This window comes from Triticum aestivum, chromosome 7A (genome assembly GCF_018294505.1).
Source record: "Triticum aestivum cultivar Chinese Spring chromosome 7A, IWGSC CS RefSeq v2.1, whole genome shotgun sequence".
NCBI classification, from domain to species: Eukaryota; Viridiplantae; Streptophyta; class Magnoliopsida; order Poales; family Poaceae; genus Triticum; species Triticum aestivum.
Window position 1 is genome coordinate 670,803,918 of NC_057812.1, and position 13,344 is coordinate 670,817,261.

Below are 13,344 nucleotides of genomic sequence, written 5' to 3' on the forward strand. Positions count from 1 at the left end.
CCTCTGCTGTCTTCAGAAATTCAGCCAGTGTTGCAGTTAAACCGGAGCTCATCAGAACATAATTATTTCCATGTACAGTTATACACGATCTGGCCCTTTTCTTTCTGAAATTCTGCAGATGCTATTGCTGTTCCTGAGGGCTCCATTGTATTTGCAGACACACTTTACCTTTTGCTTCTCTTTTTTTCTTTTTCTTTGGCCCGTTTTCTTTTTTATCTTCCCTTTCCGAAATCACACTTAGACATCTGATTTTCCATCATACAAGATGCAAGAGAGCCGTGGCATCCCATCAATTACCCGAGCCGTCGAGTTCAACAGGCGGGCACTATACTGCTTGGCAGCTTTCTGATAGAGTGGGAAATTACTAGCAGGTGATCTAGCAAAAGGTCGTATCGTATACCAGCTGAAGGATATGTTTGATTAGCGCCCAGTCATGAGCTGAAGCTAAGACAGTGATGATTCTCCTCCAATTAGAATCCATTACTTGCTCAACCGATGGTCTCGAATGCTTCCTCATAACTGCTGACGGGTGGGGCCCACTTGTCAGCTTATCCAACGTGACACACCGAATGTGAGTAGTGACTGCTGACATGGAGGACTACCCCTGTAGAACGAGTGAACGACACAAAGAAGAGCAAAAATGTTTTTCTGTGTCTGTGAGCAAAGAAACAGAAAGAACAAGACCGGACAGGACTAGCCCCTGAAATCAATTTTAATTCTAGAAAGAACAGTTCCGGGCAGTTTACGAATTTAAACATTTCAAATCAAATCTCACCCCATATCAACGAAACACCGGCAACAAGAAAACACCTACACCGCACCTGCTGATACGGCGAGTTCGGAGGCAGAGACCAAGCTACGGATTTCAGGACGGCACCAGAACTGAACTTCAGGGAATTCCAGGCACCGAACGCCAGCAATACAAAACAACACACACACCGGTGAACTTCGATATGAGCACGCCTCAGATGAAGTTCAAACACTATATGATCAAATAATAGAAGCACAAGTTTTAGAAGCACATTTCAGAACTCCCATTCCATTTCCATAGCATCAGGGTGCACACCGAAAAGATGATCATAACGCTTCATTGCTCGCCTATGGATTAGGCGGTTGCTCGAAACTCATGGACAGCCTTATGAGCTGCACATGCTCTCTTTATGATGTTCAATTCCTTGACTACATCATCTATCTTCATTCTGTGCCTTGGGCAATCCTCGCAGCAAGCTAGGGCAAGCTTAAACATAGGATATAAGAATATATCAATGATATGCTGCGTGTCTCCGCTGTAGGTTGCACTAGCATCCAATATTTCCAGTAGCTTATAAGGATAGGACATCCTGACATAGCCGACAAGGCCTGTCACACCATCCATGAAATTGTCAGTTGGCCTCCTTCCAGTAAATATTTCCAATAGCAACACCCCGTAGCTATATACGTCGCCTTCCGTGGAGGGTTCGGATCCTGAGCCATACTCTAGAAAACATGTAGACAAAGATGTTACTCGTTGTGCACTGAGTAGACACAAATTTGGCAGATTTCACTCATCAATTCAATTTAGCTTGTCAAGTGAAATCTGCCAAACTGATATTGAATCAAATAATATACATATTCCTAAATGAGTTTAAAATGTTGCTGACCTGGTGCGACGTATCCAATTGTGCCTTTAATTACAAGTGAACTGCTTTCGGTTCCACCACCACCGTGCTCGCATTCTTCAGTATGCATTATCTTTGCTAGACCAAAGTCGGTAATGTGCGCAACAATGTCATCATCTAGAAGGATGTTGCATGGTTTGATGTGACAGTGAACTATGGATGGCTCAATTTGATGATGAAGATATTCTAATGCCTCTGCAACATCAAGAGCAATGCATAGCCTTTCCATCAAACTTAGCCTTCTAAAGGTCATGCTGTTAGTCGCTGCTTTTGGATGCAGCCACTCATCTAAATTTCCATTGCAGACAAATTCTAAGACAAGTGCCTTAAACTCATCACCATTACGGTCCAAACTGCTACACACAGTGATCACTTTGACAAGTTTCCGGTGTCGAATCTTCCTTAGGGCTTCACACTCTCTCAAGAAGCTTCTATTAGCTCCTCGTTTGCCAAGATTGAGAACCTTGATTGCTACAGTATATAAACTCTCATCAAGATTTAGAGTTCCTATGTACACGTTGCCGAAACTTCCAGAACCAATCAAATTTGCCGGTGAGAATGACTCTGTTGCTGCATCTATCTCAGCATAGGATATCCTCTCATGCATCTCATGGTGAAATTTGATTTCTTGATCAGCACCACTGTTTGGTTTGATTCTTGTCTTCATCAAGTAGCATGCAGTTAGGGAGCACATGAAGAAGATCAAAATTCCAACAATGCAAAAGAGTATGACTCGACGCCGATGCTGCGAAGCCTGGTTATATGGGCATGAAGGGAGTTGCAAGGATGGGGGACCCCCGCATAGCATGCCATTACCAGGGAGCAACAATACAGTGGCATTGTGAAAGATCCCTGTATTTGGAACGGGACCAGATAAGTTGTTGAAAGAGAAGTTTAGATACGTTAGGAGCTCCAAACTCAGGAGGAACTCAGGTACAGGTCCTGCTAAGTTATTATTGGAAAGATCCAACTTTTCGAGGCCTCACAAAGAAGAAAAGCCTCTCGGTGTTGGCCCTTGCAAAGGATTTCCTTGCAAATTTAGGAAATTCAGTTGGACGCAACTGCTGAGAGCGTCTGGGATTTCACCAGACAGCTTGTTCATTGATAGGTCGATTATGCCAAGGCTGTTCAACTTCCCTATCTGTGTTGGAATGGAGCCACTTAGAGCATTGCTGGAGAGGTTGAGAAGTAAGGTAAGAGAGGGAATACTAAGTATCTCCTGTGGGATTTCCCCCATCAAGGAGTTAGCGGAAAGATCCAGAGATACAAGTTTTGTGAGGGTACCAAGGGTTGGTGGAATGCTGCCACCTAGAAAGTTATTAGATAGAGAGAGGTTGCTCAATTGTGTGATATTGCCTAATGACTGTGGAATCCGCCCATAGAATCTATTATGGGATAGGTCAAGATACTGGAGGCCAGGAATCTGGCCAATATCCAGAGGCAGGGTGCCCGTGAAAAGGCTATCTGCGAGGATGACCTTTCTAAGTTTTTGAAACTTCCCTAAACCTGCAGGTATGGTCCCAGCTATTTTGTTTCTGCCTATTGTAAGCCAGTAGAGCTCTGTAGATAGATTGGCAATAGTAACTGGCATAACACCTTCGAGGTTGTTTTGTTCAAGGTCTAGTATTGTCAGGTTGCTACAGTTGGTTAAGGATGTGAGGAAATCCCAATCCCTACGCTCTGTGGTTTGAAGAAAATTGTGTCCTAAGGAAAATATCCGGATATGACCATGGATGCCAATGTCCCGTGGAATCAGCCCATGATGCTGATTTCCGCGAAAAAACAAATCTTTAAGTGCGGAGCATTTGACAAGGAGGCTGGTATTGGTCCAACGAATTGGTTCCCATTTGTGGTGAATATATGTAGCTTGGGAAGCTTAAAGCCAATATCAAGCGGCAGAGATCCTGAAAACTGGTTGAAGCTGATGCGGAAGTCTGTGACGGAAGAAAGATTGAACAAGGATGGAGGAAAAGGGCCTTCCAGTCTGTTAGCTGTGATGTCAAATATAACAAGATTAGCCATCTTACCAAGAGCTGGAGAGAGATGGCCATTGAAACTGTTCTGGGATAATCCTAAGTGTGTCAGTGAAGTCAGGTTGCCGAGCCAGCTGGGGATTTGGCCATGGAAGTAGTTGCTACGCATGCTAAGGTTCGTGAGAGCTGTGAGGTTGGAGAATGACATGGGAATATCACCAGTCAGATTGTTATGGGTAACGTTGAGAGATGTGAGGTTTGATAGGAGACCTAGAGAAGCAGGCATGGAACCATAGAGGTAGTTCCCGCTCAGGTCCAAGGCATGAAGTGATGTACAAGCACCGAGGTTGTTATCCGAAAGACTGAGGACGCGGAGGCGGGTCAGGTTACCGAGCTGCGGGGGCAGATGGCGCAGGCTAGGTCCAAGCCATCCAGATGTATGGCGGTGACACGGCCTGAGTGCCGGCGGTTGCTGCAGGACACGCCGGTCCACTCGCAGTAATCAGGCAACGGCACCGTGCTCGTGCCATTCCTGACAGGGTCCCAAGACCAAGAGGACAGTGCCTCTGTAGGATCACCGGTTATCAACGATTTGAATGATAGGAGCACAGGGAGATCGGCGCTGTAGTTGCTATACTTTGGTTGCTGGTGGGTTGAGAAGAGCTGGGTGTGAGATAAAGGAGGGTACGAGTGAGAAGATGGACCATGAAAAGCCGCCATGTCTTCATGGTTGAGCAAGGAGGTGGAGATGAGGGTGGTGGGTGGAGCTGTAGGTCCTCAACGAATGTAGTACCCTGCACTTCTCTCCTTGTGTACATGTCGCTAAATAGGCGATAATCCCTATCATTCTCCGGGGTCGGCCAATGAAAATATTGGATGCTGGTATATAACCACTTATTTACAACAAATTTCTCAATCACAAGTGAAAAAAGTGTGTGTGAAAATGACTAGTGCAATGTCCAGTGTCATGCAGTTGAAGGTGTGACATAATTTCAACGGTTTGAAATATTCCAACGATGTTACAGGAATGGGCAATAAATTTGATGTGGAGAAAAGGCAGGTTAAGTTGGAATTTCATGTTCATGTGGCGCAATCATATTGCCAATCAGAGAATTCGTCACTCCATAAAATCCGATTTCCCATTGGATGTAGACCTGTGCAGTGCAGACTTTCCTCTACTTCCATGCCATGGGCTGATTTTCCCATTAGATTAAAGCAGCCAATTCAAGCCAATCTCTACTCCTAATGGACGAATTGGTTGAATAGTCCCCCCACTTTCAACCGGTTTATTTTCAACCGGTTTATTTTCAACCGGTTTTTCTTCGTCCCACCTCCCACTAGCCCCTCCCACCGGTTTTTCTCTTTTCTCGTCTGACCGGCAATACCCAACGTATTTATGGTAATCAATCATAATTAATCCACGTATAGTAATAAATCAATCCAGGTATGGTAAGGTCATAACTCAGGAAATTTTGAATATGGCAATTATATGGTAATAAATTTAAATTACCCCAAAGGCTATCAATCCAGATATGGTAAGGCCATAACTCGGAAATATCGAATATGGTAATAAATTTAAATTACCACCAGGTATGGTAAGGCTATCCACGTATAGTAATAAATCATATAGTAATAAATCCTAATTAATCCACGTATAGTAATAAATCAATCCAGGTATGGTAAGGTCATAACTCAGGAAATTTTGAATATGGTAATAAATTTAAATTACCTCAAAGACTATCAATCCAGGTATGGTAAGGCCATAAATCGGGAAATATTGAATATGGTAATAAATTTAAATTACCCCAAAGGCTACCAATCCAGGTATGGTAAGGCCATAACTCGGGAAATATCGAATATGGTAATAAATTTCGATCTGTTTCATCTCAGCCTCCAGCCTCGAGAGGAGCCGCCGCCGAGAGGAGACGCCCCAGCCCCGAGAGGACCCACCGCCGCCGCCGCCGCCGAGAGGAGACGCCCCAGCCCCAATAGGATCCGCCGCCGCCGCCGCCGCCGGGGAACGAGGTCGCCGCCGCCTCCCTCGGCTGGTGGGAGGTTTGACCGGTCTGGCGTTGGCACCGCAGATCACCCTCTGGTCCATGGCCTCGACTAGGTACGAATCCCTCCTCCACTTCTTCTGGTTTGGTTATTTCCGCATCTTGATCTGATTCGGACGTGTGCACAGTTTGCTATGATCTGGCGACGGGGATGCAAGGAGAAGCTGCTGCGGTTTCAAGGGGCCGTGAGGATGCCCACCATGAAGGCGTGTCTGGGATGATGAAGGTGATATCCGCCAGGTCCCCGTTGCCGTCGACTGGCGGCGGCCACCGTCTCCTCTTTCATGGCGTCGTCGGGGCCTTCCCCTGCCAAGCGTAGCGGCTCCTTGGCTGGATCACCGTCGCACACCTCACCGGCGTGGTCGGCAAGATCTGCATCTCGATCCTCGCCACTCTCTATCCTCTTGCAGGTAATAGGCTTTCCGCCCCCTCTTTTATCTCCGGCGTTCTCGTGTGCACGGATTGTGAGCGTGAAGGAATATTTCTCTTCTATTTCATGGTGCTGCTGTGCTCCTTCTGCTTTCACACTGCACATATATAGATTCTTCAAAGGAATTGGATGCTGATAATATCAACTAAGTTCCCTGAATGTGATATATATTCTTCCCTCGCTTTGAATTGATTGCCCCAAACAATATATCTCTGGTTGACAGTCATGGCCTATTATTATTGTTGTTAATTTACAACACTCTGCGCTGTATTGTCCAATCATGGTCCAAACTTCAACTTGGTTGTGGATTCATTGTATGTACCATATGCTGTTCATAGCTACAAAATTGCAATCTCGCGAAAATGTTCTTGAATACAGTAATTTTTTGTCACATAACCCATATGCTGATGATAAAGTTTGTTGTATGAGCTTGTGGCATACTGATCAGACAGGTGGCAGGTATGCATTCAGATGTTGCAGCTCTAAGGAAGGGTAGTATATGGCACATGGCTTCGTGGGTTGTTCAACAAGAAGTGTTTTGGGCATATTCGAAAGGCAATCTTGTGAAAATTATAGATCGATTTTCTTATTCCGTCATCAGCTTCTATTGATATGAGCGATACAAAAAGTTCAGCACTGAATTTTAGTATGTTAACTTGCAAGATTTCTCACGACTATGTTTTTTTGTTATAGGTTTATAAATTTCGAAATATAGTTGCAGCTTCACGGAATGGACGGCCCAAATTATGTTAGTGTCTATATGTTTACTTGGTGGTGGTCTAGCGTGAGTGACACCTGCATCTGTAACTTACCCATTGGATGTTCTTCGAAATCACCTGACAACACAGGTGATGCTTTTCTTCCTTTCGTGATTTGTGAATAACACTAAGCCAACCAGTCAATCAATATAACTTCCAGTTAGAACTTAGAGCATCTTTACCTAACGCTTTCATGCAATGTAGCTTTACAGACCAAAGGAACAGGTTTTAGTAAGCTAAACTTTCATGTCTATAAAATTCTGCAGAAAACCACTAGGTATTACAAGGGCATCTTTCACACGTTGGGTGTGTTAACCTACAGTAATCAATCAAGTCAACAAATATAACAATGATACTTTGTCTTCTGATTTTTGGTGATGATTTTTTTTGTGACTGAACTAACAGGAGTTGAAGCATGTGTTCTTTTTTTTATATGACTAGATGCATATGAACTGAAGCTCCATAATTTTCTTTTCAAGTCGACATTGGTGGCAACCAATACAATTAGCGTTATTTACAACCAATGAAGTCTTATAATTTTCTTTCTTAGAAATATACAGTGACGCTGACTATCATTTAGTAGCTCTACAGGCACTAGCCAAAAACAATAATGTTTATTTATTTAACCACCAAATAGAACAATAGGTTATTCTGCATTGTGGGTACACAAATCACAACACTATATTTCAGCTGTAGAAATCTATGTGGATGCCTGCTGATATTTTAAGCCTACATATTGCCGATTTGGTTTGAGTAATGCTTGAAGCATAATTTACTTCCTAATGTGCAAATAGCAGTATCATTTTTTGTCAAGAAACTGAGAAGACGGAAGAGAGTTGGTGTTGTCAGTGTGGTGAGCCTATGCGGCAACCACAAGGCTGAAGTCTGCTTTGATCGTTATTCAAGATTTGAGCCTTGGCTCCGGTTTTGATAGCTCTATGTCAGTAAGTTTAGTCCAGTAACTATTTTAAGTATCTTTACTGTGCATAGTTGCATACATTTTATTCATGGATTAGTCTTGGTAATATTAACATTTGAAAAGCAATTTTTGTGTGACCATTTTTTCATCTTAGTATCTCCATCTACTAGCAAAAGTCAACGTGCACAAACCTGTATTTAACATGCAACATGAGATAGTGTGCATCGAAACTATGCTTATGTTTGTGACATTCATGTGGCATCTCATGCAGATAGATTTTATTATCCATTTCTGTAGCATGCAATGTTTATTTTCTTCTTTTGGTCCATAATCCCTCCTAAAAGTAATATAAGAGTGTTTAGATCACTAAAGAAGTGATCTAAACGCTCTTATGTTTCTTTACATATGGAGTACATGTCATGATTGTTGGATACACATGCAGACTTTCAGCGAGTTTTTGTTCTCGGACTTGGGATCCACAGTCCAAAGTTGATTGGTGGATCAAGTGAACTTGGTGCATCTCCATTCAAGCTGGAGTACAATTACCGGCCTGCTTGTTTAGCGCAGTCTCCACAATCATACAAGCAAATGAGCAGCTGGCGACCCAACACACAAAGTTTCTATCTTCTTATTTTCTATACAAGTAGCAGCTGGCGCAGCAGTGGTGTTGATGAACGACACCCAATGCAGAGGCGACAGTTACCATAGGGAAGAGGTCAAGAACATCTAGCTCTTGTGGTGTTCCTCCTCATTATTGTCATCGCCATCAACAGCAACAATAACGACCGGCTCATGAGACAGCTACTAGAGAGGGAGCGAGGAAGGGGGAACAAATCTTTCAGGTACAATGGTATGACAACCATGTTCTGAACTATCAATGAGATTTGGTGCTAAGTCAGCATCGTGTTTTATCCAATCTATCAAACACCATAAGTTTCATGTTGAATATGGTTTTAGTCCTTCATATTTTAGTATCGTTGTAAATTTATCCATTCACATATCACTCTGAGAAACATTTTTAATTGGGGGAAGGAAGAATGGGAGAAAAGAAGAGTGCTTTGACGTAAAAAAAGAAGTCGTCAATATAGCCCGTTGCAACACACGGCGTTCTACTAGGAGATGCAAGTGGAGTGGAATAATGAAAATACATTGCATCAAATACATTTTTTGATTGTTACTGTAATTTTTTTCTATACATGTGAAATTGGAACCATAGGAGCAATACTTGGACCATAGGAGCAATACATGCTCACTGTTGAATAGGAGCATAGGAGCAATTCATAGGAGCATAGGAGCATAGGAGAAATTGGAACCATAGGAGCAATACATGCTCACTGTTGGATAATTTGTATATAACTATTTATGCAATACTTGGACCATAGGAGCAATTCATTCTGTATATTTTGCTGGGGATTGTGCCTTGCAGTCAATTTATAGAAGGGTAAGATGTATCGCAATATCTTTGACTTGCATTCTCTGTGATGTCAAGTAAGAAAATAGAATATATACTCTTTGAATTATCTTTTCTTTTTTTTGATGTCTCTATCTTACTTATATAATCCAATTGGCATTCGCTAAAATTTCTGTTGATGAAACATTTGTTTTGTGATGTGAGGAGGTTCTGTTTGTGAGTAGATACGGTTCGTAGATCATGATATCTGCACAATCTCAATCTACTTCCTATGACCATATATTGTATTAATGGGTTGTGTCAGGGTTATTTTATCAACTACTGGGTTGTTGATCTACATTACGGTTTAATTCTTACACGAATTAATGTTGACTCGATTCCCTGTAGTAGGTTGAGAGGCTTCTCCTCTCATGATTTACTATGATTAGTTTGCTTGGCTCCATGCTCCTCATGATTTCTTTGAATTTTTCTGTAGGTGCTTGGTCAAAAATCATCTAAGGAAAATATGTTGTTCTTCTCTACAAGGGTTGCATGTGGAATTTGAGGAGAATCTGTGCACCAGCATCCGATTCCTTGATGTTGCTCTGATCATATTGTGTAAATATATTTCTAATAAAGCAATCGCCCGATGGTGTACATGTTATAAATAACAAGAATCATCAAGTGTGAGAGATGGCAACATCATGATGGGATGGTATGTACTGTTGTGCTCATCAATAGAGTTAGATCACTTTTCTGTCTGAGAGTTGATTTTTTAGTGCGTTAGATGGATTGACAAGTACCAAAGATTGATGCCAAGCAGAACTAAAACATGTCCATGGATTACCTTCAGTCCCGCATTCCAATCAACAACATTGGGCCGAGCGAGCGCGCGGGTGGCGCAAGAGGCAATGGGCAGCCGGTGGAGACTGAGTGGTGAGCGGCGGTGGTGAGGTCGAGAGGTTGGCACCAGCGGCGAGTAGGCAATAACCGTGACGGGCGAGCGGACGGGGCTTGTAGGTGTCACGATTGCATCACAATTGGAATAAAGTAAACAATGCATACTCGTGTGGCGATTGACTGATTTTGTGTGTTGTGTGCTTGTGTTAACAGCCAGCCAAATCAATCAGCCAAGGGCCATTATGTACGTGAGTGTGTTAGCAGTGGGTATATCTGAAGATTATTTCTCAACTCGGCATGTGGGTAGAGACTAAAAAGACAATGCCATGGTAGCATGGCAGACCTGGCAAGTGCCACGAACATCATGATATTCTTCCTTTTCTTAATTCCTTGATTTGAAAAATAATTTGCTCTGCGTGTATAGGAACATAGCAGTCGGGCAAACGACATTTTGGCATCTTGATCTATCAAAGGAAATATTTTTTTTACTTTAGAAAATGTGGGTTCGGATTGGTCTGTTGAGTTATGGCTGGCTGATCGGAATAATTTTTCTATTTAAAAAATGTAGCAAATAGCATTTCATTAGAGATTGGTCTGTTGAGTTATGGCTGGCTCATCGGAATAATTTTCCTATTTAAAAATGTAGCAAATAGCATTTCATTAGAGATGGCTTTGCAGCAAAACGCAAATCACGCAAACCAAGCTATCGCCGCCTCGTCGCTCTCGTCGGGAGCGACAACAACCGCGGGTCTCTTCTTCGCCTTCTTAGTCGGCATCTCCTCCATCCAGATGCCCTGCAGCACGAGCCACTCCGCCACCGCCTGGGATTGGACCTCCAGGAAGTTTAGGTCCGTCTTCGGCCATCCAGCAAGCCACACCGCCACATCGTAGGCACGAGAGGCCTCATCAGCGGTGGGATACGTGCCGAGCCACCAACGCTGCCCGGCATCGGAGAACTCCAGTCCAAAGTTCCCGGAGGGCTTCGCCCTCATGCCGAAGAAACCGGACTTTCCCTTCGGCGTCTTCTTCAGCGCCATCGGGGAGCGGGCGGCGGCCGAGCAGGGAGCGGGAGGCGACGTGCGGCGTGGGGCGGAGGCGGACGGAGCGGGGCGGCAGCGTGCGGTGCGGGGCAGAAGCGGACGGAGCAGTGCGGCGGACGAACCGGAGAGGAGGCGGACGGAGCAGGGCCGAAGAGGAGGCGGACGGAGCAGGGCCGGAGGGGAGGCGGACGGAGCAGGGCCGGAGGGGAGGCGGACGGAGCGGGGCCGGGCGGAGGATGGACCGGAGGCGGAGGCGGCCGGAGAGGAGGCGGGCGGGGTCGGGGCGGAGGCGAACGCGATGGGGCAGCGCGGCGGCAGGCGGCGGCCTAGGCGGGGTAGAATCAGTGGTGGGGGTCTGGATCTATGGTGGGGCGAGACCTTAAAAAATTAACATGTAACTCTTGCAAACTATTTCAAGAGCCCGTGGCAACGCACGGGCAATAAGATTAGTATCTGATTCATCAAGCTTGCAAGCTCTGGAACTAAAGCAGGAATTCATCAAAAATAATCTCGAACACACGTGTAGGAATTCATAAGAAATAATCTCTGAATTGAAGCTTGCAATCTCGAACCTTCAGGCTTCGCAGCCTCCATGAGCACCGGGCCAGAGGTGAGAGCACCGCCATCGCCACCGGCAGCTCCAGCCGACGGGGGCCACCCGCCATGAGCGCCGGCGTGGACCGCATCCCGACTACCGCCGTCCCGGCCTCCCTCCCCCACTTCGTTGGCAAGGAGGTGGCACGCGGTGGTGGCGCCGCTCCAGTAGGCGGCCAATGTCGACGGCTGTTGGGGGCGCGGCGTGGGTCGATGGGTGCGGACGGGGGCCGCCGGCCGATCTGTGGCGGAGACGCCGGAGAACGGGAGGGGCGAGACAGGTGTGTGCCTGGGCTGGGCCGGGGACGGTAAGAAATCAATCGCCGGCCGTCCGTGTGGGTATGGACGGCTGTGATGTCGGCCAGGTGTGGAGTTAGTCAAAGCTCTCGCCTGATCCTGCGCTGCTTCGTTGCATCTCCGTTGGTGAAGGATATCCAGGTTTGCCAAGAAATAATATTGTTCAAAAGAAAATTGCTGGTGAGCAAATGTAATGTTGCAATCGCCTAAAAACGTGATGATGATGAGGCAAAGGGTTGACAATGCAGATGTGATGGTGGTCGCCGGTGGCTCTGGCCGTCCGTCAGCCTCGACCTCAAGGGTGACTTAGAGCATAATTGTTTCGATGTCAAAAGTTGGCATGCCAATATTCGACAGATGCCAAATATTTGACTATTGGCTACCAACTTTTCTTGTCAATCTCGTAAAAAAATACCAACTTTTGATTTTGTCAAATATTGGCAATGCCGCATCAAACCAATTATGCTCTTATTGCCTGGAGTCTCACCTGCTGCATATTCTGGAGAGTTGTAGAAGCATCTGGCGCCCTCAGGGAGCTTCTGAATACTGCTGCCGCTATTGCAAGCCCTGTCTCCACACTGCATGCTATCTACTGGCTTCACTGCAAGTGGTATGAAGAGAAAGAAAGGGCCTGTGTAATTCTGGCATCGTATTTCTTTCTAGTGGCTGAGTGATGTTTAGTTTCTGGGAGTTTGATGAAAACTTAGCATATTTCTGAATCATGTGGTTCCTGTAGGTTTTTTTACTTCTTTCTGCACGTATTGCGTGACCAGCTTTGTAGAGCTGGGTTCATCCTTCTTATCAATGAAAATGGAGACAAGGAGCTCTCCCTGGTGATCTAAAAAAAAGGATGAGACAGTCCAGGACTAGCCCTTGCCATTTTAAAAGACAGAACAGTTCCCAGCAGTTCCTGAATTTGAACATTTCAAACCAATTATCATCCCATCTCAAACAAACACCAGCAACAAGAAAGCATCTACACCGCACCTGTTTCGATGCAGCGAGTTCTGAGGCGGAGACCAAATCTACGGATTTCAGGGTGCCACCAGAACTCAACAGACCAAAGAGCTACAGATTTCAGGATGCACCGGAACTCAGCACAAGGAAAATCAAAGTTTTCGAACACCAGCAATACGAAACAAACAGCACAGAGGTGACACATAGGTGAAATTTGACATGAGCACGCCATGGATGAAGGCATGAAGCTCAAATGCTTTACGATTAATGACAGAAGCACAAGTTTTAAAAGTCACAGTATTGTTAGGGCAGATGCTCATTTCAGAACTCACATTGCACAGCATCAGGCTGCACGTCGTTACATTGTAGTG

At 45.0% G+C, this 13,344-nt stretch overlaps 1 pseudogene; it reads right to left on the bottom strand.

Moving 5' to 3' along the window:
- Positions 1-675: 675 nt before the first annotated feature.
- Positions 676-5,033, bottom strand: LOC123154524 (probable LRR receptor-like serine/threonine-protein kinase At3g47570; annotated as a pseudogene).
- Positions 5,034-13,344: the final 8,311 nt, after the last annotated feature.